The sequence below is a fragment of the Physeter macrocephalus genome, chromosome 10 (genome assembly GCF_002837175.3).
Source record: "Physeter macrocephalus isolate SW-GA chromosome 10, ASM283717v5, whole genome shotgun sequence".
Classification (NCBI taxonomy): domain Eukaryota; kingdom Metazoa; phylum Chordata; class Mammalia; order Artiodactyla; family Physeteridae; genus Physeter; species Physeter macrocephalus.
In genome coordinates this window covers 37,190,833-37,204,860 of record NC_041223.1, presented here as the reverse complement: position 1 = coordinate 37,204,860, position 14,028 = coordinate 37,190,833, and the positions used below count along the sequence as shown (strand labels likewise).

The 14,028-nt window shown below is 37.0% G+C and overlaps 1 long non-coding RNA gene across 1 annotated transcript in view; it reads right to left on the bottom strand.

The window, feature by feature from the left end:
• Positions 1–13,566, bottom strand: part of LOC129392462 (uncharacterized) — a 62,720-nt gene extending 49,154 nt beyond the window's left edge. The window contains exons 1-2 of the long non-coding RNA XR_008618353.1: positions 13,505–13,566; positions 10,952–11,061 (exon numbers count right to left, since the gene is read on the bottom strand). This is a non-coding gene — a long non-coding RNA (uncharacterized lncRNA). The remainder of the gene's footprint in view (positions 1–10,951; positions 11,062–13,504) is intronic.
• Between the last annotated feature and the right edge of the window lie 462 nt (positions 13,567–14,028).

Below are 14,028 nucleotides of genomic sequence, written 5' to 3'. Positions count from 1 at the left end.
GTGCAAAGGGAAACCAACCTAAAAGCATTCATTTTCTGTGGTCAACAACTGGATTAGGTTCTGGTCAATTAAAATGGTCTCCCCAGGCTTCTCAACAGGATGGTGGTTGATGTTAAGAGTCCTTATTGAGACCTACAGACTGCTTTATAAAAAAAAAAACAAGGATATCATACCTCAGTGGAGTTTGGACTAGGGGGACACGGTGCCATTGGCAACCAGCAGGGTGTTAGAAACAAACAAAAAGAAAAGCCATGTATTGTTTAATAGAGATCTGCCACTGAAGAGACTCTTATCAGAACCTCTTTGTTCCCAAGGCTGGGAGGATTTGCCACAGACTCACCAAACAACAAGAACACAAGCGCATAGTACAGAAGAAAAACACATCAGAAACTACCCAGGAGCCCAGGAGGTCAGGGATATAGCCACCTCGGAGTGGGAGTGCAGAGGCTGATTTTCCGAACAGCTCTCCAACTTTGGGAGATGCCAAACTCCCGGGACAACAGGGGCTGAAGCTTCAGGGCTGCCAAGAGACACAGAACTGTTGACATTTAGATGAAACATGAAAGAAAGGGCCAAGCTGCTGTATTTTTATTGTTTTAGTTCAGGTCTGGGCTAAGTGGGCTCCTGTGTTTCTCAGTGACCCAGCCACCTTCGGACTACACACCCATGAGAATCCTTCCTATCCTATCAAATGTGAGAACAAATTTGGTTAATTCTTCTCCAGAGAGATCTTGGCAATCACACAGCAGGTTGTGCCTCTCACACAAAGGCATTTCCTTGTATTTCAGTGACCTTTGCTTTTACCCTTCGCTTCCCACCTCTGCATGCCTCCCTCGGACACTGTGCTACATATGACGTTGCTTTGTGAACTCCCAAGACTTCTTCCATTCTCTAATAAAGAATTCTTTGACTGAGGCTTAGGTCACAATAATGACAGTGATGGTCCTCAAAGAGGCCAGGCCAAGGCTGAGGGGGCATCCAACTCCCTGATAATTCCCTTCATTGGAAATAATGCATAAAGCAGGAATTCTATCTGGGTGGCCTGGATTTGAAACTTACTTAGCTTCTATCTTTTCCCTTTTTTAAGAACACAGATTAAACAAAAGGCTAAATTTTGCTAGAGTTTCAGAAAGCAACACTAAAATGGCAAATTACCTAAACAAAGTGACTTATTTATTCACAGGGACAACTATGGAACCATAAAAAGTGTAAAAGCACTCTGTATGAAAATGCAGATAGCATTGTGAGTTAAGAATTCAACTAAATATTTAGTTTATATTCTCTATTTAAAATTCTGAAACCTATCAGGGATAACTAAGATCAGAATCTGATGGTTCTTAGTTTGTCTCATAAGGTCACAATTCAGAAAATGATACTTTGTATGTACAATAATGTCAGAGTAAATATGGCCCCCAAGTTTGCAGTTTCTTAGAAAGAGAGCTCTTCTTTAATGGCTTAGAATTCCATGTGGTTGTGATATTTCCAGAATGAAGGACTAAGTCAATCCTGATGAAATTTTGAAAGATGCCACCAAGTCTAAATGTTTCAAAGCCAACACTTGAACTGCTAAATCATTCCCTCTGTTTTAAAGGAGTGATTATTTGATTGACAATGGGGGTGGAGAGAAATCCTTCCCCAGTAATGCATATGGGCACATCATCTCCATGATTACATATGAAAGAGGATGGGATCTGGGGAAAACCTCCTGATTCATTCAGACACACAAATCATCCAGAGGAGGGGGTTACCCCATTTTCTCTTGAACTCTAGTAGGAAATTTCCCATGCCATAATTGTATTTGTTATAGTGCACTGATCAAAGTCCATAAATTCCTCCATCTATCCTCATTCAGGGAAACCATATGGCATTACTAGGAGAGTCACATGTAAGGCTGGTTTGTTATATACATGATTAAATACCCATGCGGGAAAGGAACACTGGGGAGAGCAAAAGCATTTAAAAGAAGAGACTGAAAGCATGAACTCTAAGAGACACATGGATATATATTCTACTCCTGTAAGATCTAAAGTGGTAGGTCTATACAGAAAACATACTGCAGTATGATCATTAACAGAAAAGAGGAGGGATTCCTGAAAACAACAGGTAGTACTTCTCAGCAGCTGTCCACATAGAGCCATTTAGGTCTTCATCAAAAATTCTAGAAGGCAGATATGGTTATTCTGAAATTTGTGTATCAGACAGTCTTATGATCTTGTGCTCTGTTTGGTAGCAAGGAAAATACCATTTAGTAAAAAACAAGGAGGTAGCATTTTTTTTCCCTATCAGATTGGTGAATGAGAAAGTTTGATAATTCCCAGAATCTGTGTAGATACAAGGAAATAGATACTATTGGAATAAGTAAGATTTTGGAAATACTATTTGACCATATTCATCAAATTTTTTAATTTGCATAAACAATGGCCCCAAAATTACATGGTTAGGTACAAAATACAAAAATGTATACACACCTATGAGTATCTATTGTAGCAATTTTTATTCTAGCAAAACATGGAAGACGTCTGAATATCTGATAGTAGAGGAACGACTAAATGAATTAGAATAATCCATTCAATAGAAGAACATGCCACCAGTAAGAAGGAATAAGGTAAATCTACCTATTTCTGTGTCCAAAACTTTTTAACTCATAAAACAGGAGTCGACTTGTGAAAGGAGACAGAGAAAGAAAGAAGAAAGAAAAGGAAAGAAAGAAAAATTTTAAAGCATAAGGCACATCTGATAAATGTTTGTTTATAACAAATAATAGAAATAAAATAGAAAATTTTTTTAATTTCCATAAGAAATTTTTAGTAAAATGCCCCCAAGAAGTGGGAATTTGAAGAGAAAATGATTTTTACTTTTCATTTTACACCCTTCTGTTTGATATTTTTTCTTTTAAATAAGCATCTAAGCATATAATTTTTTTTTAGCATATAATTTTTAAAAGCTAACTTGTAAAACATCATCTATAGCCCAAAGTTTCTCTTTTTCCTAAGAAACCTTTATAGAAGTACAATTTATATACAATAACATTCACTGATTTTAGGCAAACAATTCAATGAGTTATGAAGAATTGTATACAGTCATGTAACCACCATAATAATCATGATATAGAATATCTCCATCACCCCTAAAATTTGCTCCTATCACTTTGCTACCAATCCCATAACCTTATCCCTGGGTCCCAGAAACCACTGATTTGCTTTCTTTCACTAGTTTTGTTTTTTCTAGAATTTCACATACTGTAATCATATAAAATTAAATATTGCTTCTGACTCTTTTCAATTAGCATAATACTTTTAAGATTCATCAACATTGTTATATGTATCAGTAACTTAATCCTTGTTACTGCTGAGTAATATTCCATTGTGTAGATATACCATTGTTAACCCACTCACCAACTAATAGCCATTTGGGTTCATTCCAACTATCAATTATTATAAGTAAAGCTGCTGCTTTGAGTATTCAAATATAATTTTTCTATAGACACATGTTTTCATTTTTCCTCGGTAAGTACGTAGGAGTGGAATTATTGTGAAACATCTTAAGTTTCACTGATTTTTCTCTATTTTCTTTCATTTATTTCAGTTCTAATCCTTATTATTTCCTTCCTGTGCTTACTTTGTGTTTAATTTTCTCTTATTTTCCTAGTTTCTTAAGGTAGAAACTTAAATCATGGATTTAAGAACTTTCTTGTGTATCTAATAGAAATTAATGCTTTAAATTTTTATCTAAACACTGCTTTCACCACACGTATTTTGATAATTGTGTTTTCATTTTTATTCAGTTCAAAATAATTTCTAATTTTCTTTGTAATTTCTTTCTTTGGCCCTTTTTTTTTAATGGATTTGTTTCATTTTCAATTATTTGAAGATTCCTCAAATAGATATCTACCTGTTATTGATTTCTCATTTAAAATCATTGTGATTAGCAAACATACTGCGTATAATTTCAAATGTCTTAATTTTATTGAGATTTGGTTTATGGCTCAGAATATGATCTACCTTGGTGAATATTCCATGTGCACATGAAACGAATATTTATTCTGCTGTTGTTGAGTGAATGGTTCTATAAATGTCAACTAGGTCAATTTGGCTGATAGTGTTGGTCAGTCTCCTTTTCCTCAATGAGTTTTCTGTCTACTTATTCCATCGACAAAGAGGACTGTTAAAATCTCCAGCTATATTTGTAGGTTTATCTAGTTCTCTTTTCATTTCTATCAGATTTATTTCATATATTTTGAAGCTCTTTTGTTATGTACATTAACATTTAGATTTGTTAAGTCCTCATAATAAATTTACCACTTATCATTATAAAATGTCCCTCTTTATCCCTGGTATATTCCTTATTCTGAAATTTACTTCAATATTAATATGGCAACTCCAAATTCCTTTTGATGAGTGTTTGCATAGAATATCTTCTTACATTCTTTGACTTTTATGCTATCTATCTTTACATTCCAAGTGGGTTTCTTATAAAGGATATATAGTGAGTCTTTTTTTTAATGTGACAATCTTTGACTTTTAATTGGAGTATTTAGACATACACTGTACAATATGGTAGCCACTGACCACATGTAGATATCGAGCACTTGAAATATGGCTATCATAAAATGAGATATGCTTCAAGTGTAAAATACAACAAGTTTTTGAAGACTTAGTCTTACATGAAATCAAAATAGAAAATATCTCAATATTTATCTAATTACATATTGAAATATTTTATATATTTTGGGTTAAATGAAATAAATTATTAAAATTATTTTCATACTTTTTATTCATCATGTGAGTACTAGAAAAATTTTAATTATGTATGTGGCTCATATTGTATTTCTATTTTAAAAATCTAGTTTGGACAATTTACATTTAATATCATTGTCAGTGTGGTTGGGTTTAAATCTACTATACTAATTATTTTAAGACTTCATAGTTTTAGAGAAGTTTTAGGTTAACAGAAAAATTGAGGGGAAGTTACAGAGATTTCCTATATATCCCCTACTTCCATACATGCATGCACAGCCTCCTCCATTATCACCATCACTCATCAGAGTAGAGTAGTACATTTGTTACAATTGATAAGCCTATATTGATAAATCATAATCACTCAAAGCACTTAATTTACTTAGGGTTCACTCTTGGTGTCATAAGAGTGGGTTTGGACAAAAATGTGTTTGGACATTCTATGGGTTTGGACATTCTATGGGACAAATATATAATGACATATATCCATCATTATGGTATCATACAGAGTATTTTTACTGTCCTAAGAATCCTCTGTGCTCTTGCTATTCATTCCTCCTCACTCCTACCCCTGGCAACTACTGAACATCTTACTGTCTCTATAAGTTTTGTCTTTTCCAGACTCTCGTAGTTGGAATAATACAGTATATAGTTTTTTCACATTGGCTTCTTTCACTTAGCAATATGCATTTAACACTCCTCCATGTCTTTTCATGGCTTGATAGCTCATTTCTTTTTAGAGCTGAATAGTATTCTATGGTCTGGATGCACCACAGTTTATTTATCCACTCACCTACTGAAGGACATCTTGGTTGTTTCCAAGTGTTGGAAATTATAAATAAAGCTGCTGTAAATAACATGGGCAGGGTTTTGTGTGGACATACGTTTTCAACTTCTCTGTGTTAATACCAAGGAGTAATTTCTGGATTGTGTGGTAAGAGATTTGACTGTTGTCACTTGTTTGATCATGAGGAAGGAAAGGGAGGGTAGATATTGGTAGATAAAGTGATTGATTATTACTTTAAATATTTTTCTGCCATCCCTTTTTGGGGAGTCCAGTAACATGGACATTAAATGGTTTGATATTGTCTCACATTATGTCCCACACATGACTAATGCTTTGTTCACTTTTTCTTAGTCATTTTTCTTTCTGTGTTTCAATTTGGATAGAATCTATTGTTATGTCTTTGAGTTCACTACTAGTCTTTTCTTCTGCAGTGTCTAATGTGGTGTTAATTACTTCCATTGTACTTTTTATTTCAGACTTGTATTTTTCAACTCTAGAAGATTCACTTTTGTCTTTTCTATATCTTCTGTTTCCTCTGATCATTGTGTTCATGTTGTCCTTTATCTTTCTCAATATATAAGAATATATTTATAATTGCTGTTTTACCACCTTTATCTGCTAAGTCTAACTTCTGGGTAATTTTTGAGTTTGTTTTTACTTTAGTAATGATCTTATGGGTTATATTTTCCTGTTTCTTTTTTCTTTCTTTAATAGTTCTTTATTGGAGTATAATTGCTTCACAATACTGTGTTAGTTTCTGTTGCACAACAAAGCAAATCAACCATATGCACACACATGTCCCCATATACCCTCCCTCTTGAGCCTCCCTCCCACCCTCCCTATCCCACCCCTCTAAGTCATCGCAGAACACTGAGCCGATCTCCCTGTGTATGTTGCTGCTTCCCACCAGCCAACTATTTTACGTCCGGTAGTGTATATATGTTGATGCTACTCTCACTTTGCCCCAGCTTCCCCTGCCCACCCCATGTCCTCAAGTCCATTCTCTATTTCTACCTCTTTATTCCTGCCCTGCAACTAAGTTCATCAGCACTATTTTTTTTTCCTGTTTCTTTGAATGTCTGATCATCTTTTTGTTTGTATGACAGACTTAGCAAATATTATATTTTTAGCTGTTGGATTTTTTTGTATTCTTTTAATATTATGAAGATTTTCTGGGACACAGTTTTGTTGCTTGAAATCAGTTTGATTCTGTCAAGGTTTGCTTTTAAAATGTGTTAGGGTACGTCCAGAGCAGCCTTTAGTCTACCGTTAACTTGGTCCTTTTTAAGGACTCTACCTAATGCCCCATGTATTAGAATATCTTTCTACTCTGGCTGGTGGAAACCTGAACTATTCCCAATCTCTAAACTCCAGAGATTATTCTACCTACTCCTTTGCAATGGTTCTTTTCCCAGCCTGAAGAGTTTCTTCATATGCATGTTCATAAAAGTATTCAGTCAAAGGCTTGAAGGAACCCCTCTGTAAATCTCTCTGAATTCTTTTTCACTTGGTAGTTCCCTTTTTCTGGCATTTTCCTCTGCATATTCTAGCCATGTTGGCCTCCCGAACTGCAAACTCTGTCTTTTTAATTTAGAAAATTATCTAAGATCTCTTTGGATTCCCTTCCCTGGGTTGCAGCCTGGAATCTCTCCCAAGCAGTAAACTGTGGAAATCATAGAGTTCTCTTCATTGTTCCCTTTCTCTCAGTGATCACTCTCCTCAGCTGCCTTTGACCATGTCTAAAAACCATTGCTTCATATATTTTCTCTGGTTTTCTAGTTGTTTAAGGTGGAATGTATATCCAGCCCTTTACTCTATTATGGCCTACAGAAGGATTTATAATTTGTAAATAATAGGAATAGAAAATATAGATAACACCAAAACTATCTGAATAAGCTTTACTTTTTATGAGACCTCAAAATCTTAGAATGCCTTCTGGTCATATTTCTAAGAATCAGTTATCATATATTATAGTTCTGCAGAATGAAATTGAATATATATAAAATTCTGGGAGAGAATATTACATCTTTTCTCCACCCCGTCTCTCACTATCATCCTGGGTGAAGCCAATATCTACAGACAATTGCTGCAACTCTCTATATTCACAACACTTTAAAGTGTTGATTATTTTCTCAGCGCCTGTCAGATCCATCTTCTGAGCTTCTCTGCTTCTTTCTGCCTCTTGTTTAGACTTAACCAACAGGAGGCCCTGGCAGGAGATCCAAGAGTAGAAGGAGACAGTGATCCCCTCCTCACACATCCTTTTCTAACCAAAGTTTTGCCAATAGCTGCATTTATCTAGTTATGGCCAGAGCTCCTAGGCACAGTACCTCTCGCATGGCTACAACACCAGCCAGGGTTCAATAACACCACTCCCTCTCCTTGTTTTTTTCAGCCTAGGGACGAAAATGGCATGGCTTTCTGTCTCTACTCATTCCTGAATGTATCACCATCCCTTGTTGAGTTTTTTTGTTTCTTTGTTTTACCTGCTCACACCTCTGTAAACAGTCCTTTTATTAAACTCTCTCCGGTTAATCCTTACATGGGTTATTTGTTTCCTGCTGGGGCTTCTGCAACCCCAGACCACACTATTAATGCTTCACCTTTGAAATCACAAATTCAATATCTCAATCTTTGACCACAACTTCCTATCTTTTCAGTTCTCTATTTCCATGACTCTTAATCTGTCTGTGCTTTCTCCATTCCTGTGCCTGATCCCTCCCTCTACTGCTTCCCCATCTTTCAGCCTTTTTCTGGATTTATTTTCTTCCCTATCCAGCCTAGATTCACTAGTTCTTCATTTCACTCTTATGTTCCCCTTTTATAATAGTTGCCTCCATTTTCAAGAGTTCTAACTCCTCAGCTTGGTGTTCAAGTTTTTTAAATACTCTGGGTCTTTACCTACAAAATGAAGAGTTGGATAACATAATCTCTAAGTAGGATAATCATTGCCCCCAACCAGGTTGCTTTCAAGGATGAAAAGGGGAACTATTCATTATTGCACCAGGACACAGGACAGTCCCAGTGAAACTGGGCACGTGACCATCTATCTCTATAGCCTCTTCCAGCTCTAGAATATATGGTTATATTACACACATTAAAACCAGAAAATAGATCTCTGTTTTTTCTGGAGTCATGAGGTTGCAGCTTACTATATATTCTGCTTAGTGAATACAACAAAACATTTGGAAAAAATAAGGATAAGAATAAGAAATCAAAGGCACAGAGGTAAGGGTTGTGAAGTGTGAAGATAGTGCAAGAAGATCCACAAACACATGTTTCCTTCCAAACTCAGGCTTATCAGACAGTTGCCCTCAAGGAAAGGCCCTGCTTTTTTTAATAAGCAGGTGGAAGTGAGCCCACAGAATATTCTACCCATTTGGGTATAAATCTAATGCCCTCTTGCCTACTTGTCTCTTCTCTTCTATTTTCAGTTTTCTGTTTCAAACCACACAGAAGCTGATGCTCTGCCCTGTGTGCTGCCTACTATCCCACAACAAAAAGGCTCTTCCAACTGAATAGCTGTGGTCGCCATGGTAGCTGGGGGTCATAAACTCCTGAGCTGTGGGTCTTGGCACAATTCCATGCATTATCTGCATCCTGGTGCAAATCAGTCCCTTTATCTAATTAGTAGGCTTACAAATAGCCACCTGCCCCAGAGCTTAACCATTAAAGATGCAATATTGCTGAATAGCTTGAGACAAGGGGTGAGGATAACAGAAAACTGAAAGTTGATCTTAGCGAGGTCCTTCTCTCCTGGCTACAGACACCTGCAAGCCCTGGCCCACCCACATAGCAGAAGTTCAAAAAGAGGCCGAGAACAAATCGCTTCTGTCTTCTTTTCACTGCTCACCTTGAGTGTCTCTTGATCCACTAGGCTCCCAGAAACTGGGCCTGCTGACTTCTGCCTATAAGACATGCTTGACCATTCCTGCTCAGGGGCCCAGCTCTTCCCTGCCTCAGAGCTTCCTACCTGAAGCAAACAACCCTGGTTCTATTTCTAGAATTTGACCAACTGCCCTGGCCTGCTGTAGTGCACACCCTGGTCTGGATACTTCAGAACTATCTCTTGATTCACCTGAAAGACTGTATCCTTTCTAACTTGTTTACATGCTAAAACTTCCTTGTGCTAACGAAACATACTCCAGATACATATTATCCGGATGTTTGTCAGGTTCATCATTTTTTCTTCCAGTAAAAACAAAATTATTTTTATTCAACATTTACTATGTAGAAGCAAATATCTTCCTACATTCATTCTATTAATAATAATAAATCTAGACTGTTAAAAAGTTGAAACCAATGCATTCTGAAGGTATATAATGCAGTGAATCTGACTGTTGCATCCTGGGCTGAATTTCAGAAATGATACCAAGTGCTTGGGATGGATGGTGCTAGAGAGATGGCAGCAGACTCCAGCTACGACTTACAGTTGATGCTGTGGTGCCACATTTGTGTGTTTCTATCTATTACAAAAGCAAAAGAGGATTCTAATCAGCATATCCACCATGAGCTTCTGGAATTAAAACAGACTGAAAACTCACCCAATAGTCTCTTTTATTCTGGGGAATATTTATTCCAGATGTGCAGAGCAAGTACATGCCTTACTATAATTTTATTGTCATGTAATGATTTCAAAATTTCCTGCTTTTTATTATTGTGCTATGTGTTTATGAGAATATATATCCAATAGAAACCTATTAAGCTAGGAAATGATTATCTTTACTATGCTGGTAATGGTCGGTCAAATATGAAAACTATGGCAAAAAACTTAAAGTAGAAAATCTTTACCAAGTCTTTTCATTTATTCTTTTGTTGGTGCAAGCTATGATTTCTTTTGTTTTAGTATCAGATTAGTCACTCCAGTTTGAAATGATACCAAGCAACAGGGTTTCTCATACTTCCTGAGACATGCTATTCCAGAGGCTAGCAGATCTGACTGATACAGGCTTCTTGATATTCAGATACAGTCTCTTTTCTTGAAGTTTCCATTGTTCCTATTTATTAATTTATATTTCTAAATAAAAAATATCTTTAGGGTCTCTGAAAAGAAGTAAGTGTTTTGAATCTGTGCAAGCAAAAATGAAGCCAGGCCAACATTCCCTCCCTGCCCACTGTGAACCCCCCGCCCCCAGGCCGTTCCAGGAACAACCAGATTAAATAGTTATGCCCCAACCAAAGCCTAAAGGCCATTATTTAGGTTTCTTCTGAGAAAGGAGAAACTACAAACTTAAAAACAATAGATATCTTTGTAAAAATTTTTCACTTTTCTTCTCCAACCCTCTTAAGTAAGAGTTGCCAAGCAATCACCACTGTATTCAACACAGATTAAAATATTCCTATGTGCATTTATCTTTTTGGCCACTTCTGATCATTCTTATCTGGTGTTCAATTGTAATCTTATTAAACAACAGCATTCAGTACTTACGGAGGTGTTGTCTTCCTGGTACATAAATGCCTGCTCAATGTCTGATTTCTCTCCAGACTTTAAACTCCATGAGGGCAGGAGTTAATAACTGCTTAATCACAATTCCAACCCTGTGAAAAGATGTTTATAACAAGAAGTGTGCCATGATGTTTTTATTGTTTAGGAACTGTGAAGAAGAGTAAGTTAAAATTCTATGCCTTTTGAGAATTACAAAGAGCATTAATAGTCTTAGTAACTTCTTAATAATATAAACCAATTTATCATCAATTAATGAGCAAAAGCAGTGTCTGGGCTTCAAAAAAAAAAAATGGAAAAGGTATGTTTGCTGAACCTATGACTCCAAAAATTAAAGAAAAAAATTTCCCAAACAACCATTGTGTTGAAAGGATACCCCATTTGACACCTGTTGAGTTACTCAGAGGGAGCTCTGTAAACCTAAATTGCATCTTTCAGAAACACCTGAGATAATCTGTAATTTCTCATGTGGTCTTCGAGATCTAACTTTTGACTTAAAGATAAACTTCCCAACTTGACAAATTTATAATTATAATTAATAAATATAGAATCTTTTTTTTCTCCAGACTGTCTTGTCCTCCTCTACAAATCCCACAGAGGACACAGTAGAGAGGGCAGGAATGCAAAGGAGGTCTGTGGTTTGGAATTGGCCCAAGCCAAAATGAATTTTTCTGAATATACATTGAACTGTCAGCAAAGAACACCACGACCCAGAACTTGAACAAAGGGAAAACCCCACAGCCCTCTAAAGTCACTAGTTCCATGAGTTGTTTTCCAGGGATTATTCACGTGTTTAAAGTGTGTCCATCCAATCGCCAACAAAATCTCCTCATGAACATACCACTGGAATGATTTCCTTTTCTCTATCCCAGGTGAAATGTGCATTCCTCTGAGCAGCTCACCTTTGAGAGCACTTGCTGGACCTATAGATTCTCATATCCACTCTGAGACTTGCAGTATAGGGTCCTGCCCTCATCTTAAAAGGTCTCAGGAAACTGATATCTGAGATCCGGGACTGCAGGATGGTCAGAACCTGAAGGTAAGCAAAGGACCTCAATTCTTCCCGAAGCATCACCTGACAGAGACAGCCTAGCTAACATTGTAGGGTTGCTGGCAGAGGTGTACGGAGAGGGGAGAAGGGAAGATGGAGACAAAGACAGCTAGCTTACTGCTCAAGACTGGCCCATCTCCCCTCATTCTGGGATGACTAATTGAGAAAACAAAAGGTAAGTGAGAATCATCTTCCCTCATGTGTTTACTAAGCTCTTAAAGAGTAATTCTCTGCTGACCATGTTGATTCATTTATTGATGCCTTAGGGATATAAACTTAAGATGGCATTATTGGCACAGAAAATAAAGAATAGACAGAAGCATAGAGTTAAACAACTTTAATCATCAGAATTCTAGTGTCTGCTTAACTAGCTGTGTGAATATGAGCAACTTAACTTCTCTAGGAACAATTTCCCCATCTTCTAAATGAGAGAGATGAGGCCAAAATTTTCTACGATTACTTCTAGCTTTACCCAGGTAATGAATTTTTATGAATGCTGCATGTAAGCCAAGTAGAAAACATACGCAGTAAGATAGTTGATTAGTATTAAAAAAGGAATCATGAAGGATGTGTGTCAGTGAGAATTTGCTGCTCTTTTCCAGTCATCTTGGAGAAATTTATGAAAAATATAGAATGTTTTAATGTGTAAGAATGTCTGATGAACTAAAGGGTACAAGCTTTCTAGACACGAGTTGTAGCCAAGGAGATAAAACTTAAGGATGGAGTAGAAGCATTAAGGAAATTTTTCCTAGAAAGGAGTAAATATAAATAGCAGGGGTGGGGGAAATAGACGTTAGTAAACTCATAAGAATCAGAGAGCTAAAGAGCTTTGAAACAGGATGTGAGGACTCAGACATATTTGAGAAGATATGTCATGGTCAAAATGAAGGACAGAAAAGATGACTCAAGCCCATCATAACGGATTTATAGAGAAGGCTGATGGTGGTGGCCATGAATCCAATGAGGATGAGGAGGGTAGTAATAACAGCTACCATTTATTGAGCACTTACTAAGTATTAGAACTCTTTGCTAGGAAACGTATAAATACCTTGTCTAATTTCTAGAACTCTCTCTAAAGGATATTGTGATATTCATCACATAGATAAATAAACGAAGACTCAGGAAACGTGACTTCTCCAAGGGCTAACCCAGGTCTCTCTGTGCTATTTTCAATACACCATTACTGTTTGCCCATGAATAGGAAAGCTCCTCATCCAGGGCTTTGGGCAATCAAGAATTATTAAGAAAAAAATTAGTCAGGAGATAACCATCGATAGATCAGATGGAATTATTTCTCCTCGAGCAAAGGGACTGTGTCTTCCTTACCTACTTGTTCCCTGCACTTAGCCCAGGGTCTGGCACAGAGATGTGCCTCACAGATGCCCCTTCACGGAAAGACTTGCTGCCCAGCTGCTGAGAGTGGGGTCAGCCTCCAGATGTTAGCTCCATCAAGGTTGGCCTCAACTGTAGATAAATAATTGCCTCACCTGAAATCATGCCTTTTCCGGAAGACTCCATCCAGTAACTGAGCAAGGAGAGGAGAGTGGTGTTGGAGGACAAAGGCCTGAAGCTGATTTGAGACAACTCTAATGGGCAGTCTGACTTCAGAGCTCCCTGCTCAATGAGCTGAGATCTTGTCAGTTCTACTTTGCAATTTGACTTCTCTTGGCCCAATTCTGCTTCTGTCCCCTTCTTTTCACAGGTGTTGATGCCTAATAAATATCTTGGACTCCAGATGCTTCCAGAGAACACACCCTGCAACACACCCATTATGTGTCTAATAAATATTTGAGAAATGAATGGATGGATAAAGTGGTATGAGTTAAGGAGCATTTTTAGAGATTCGTATCCCCTCAAAAATGTTCCCAGTAGCTGGTGACTGAGATTCTACAATCAGAGGTTTATTCCTTTTTCTTAGTAATTCTGCTCTTATAAATACTCATGAGGTAAATAGCATGTTAAACTTATTGGACACATAAGTGTAAAGAAAGTCCTGAAAGCACATTCTGAT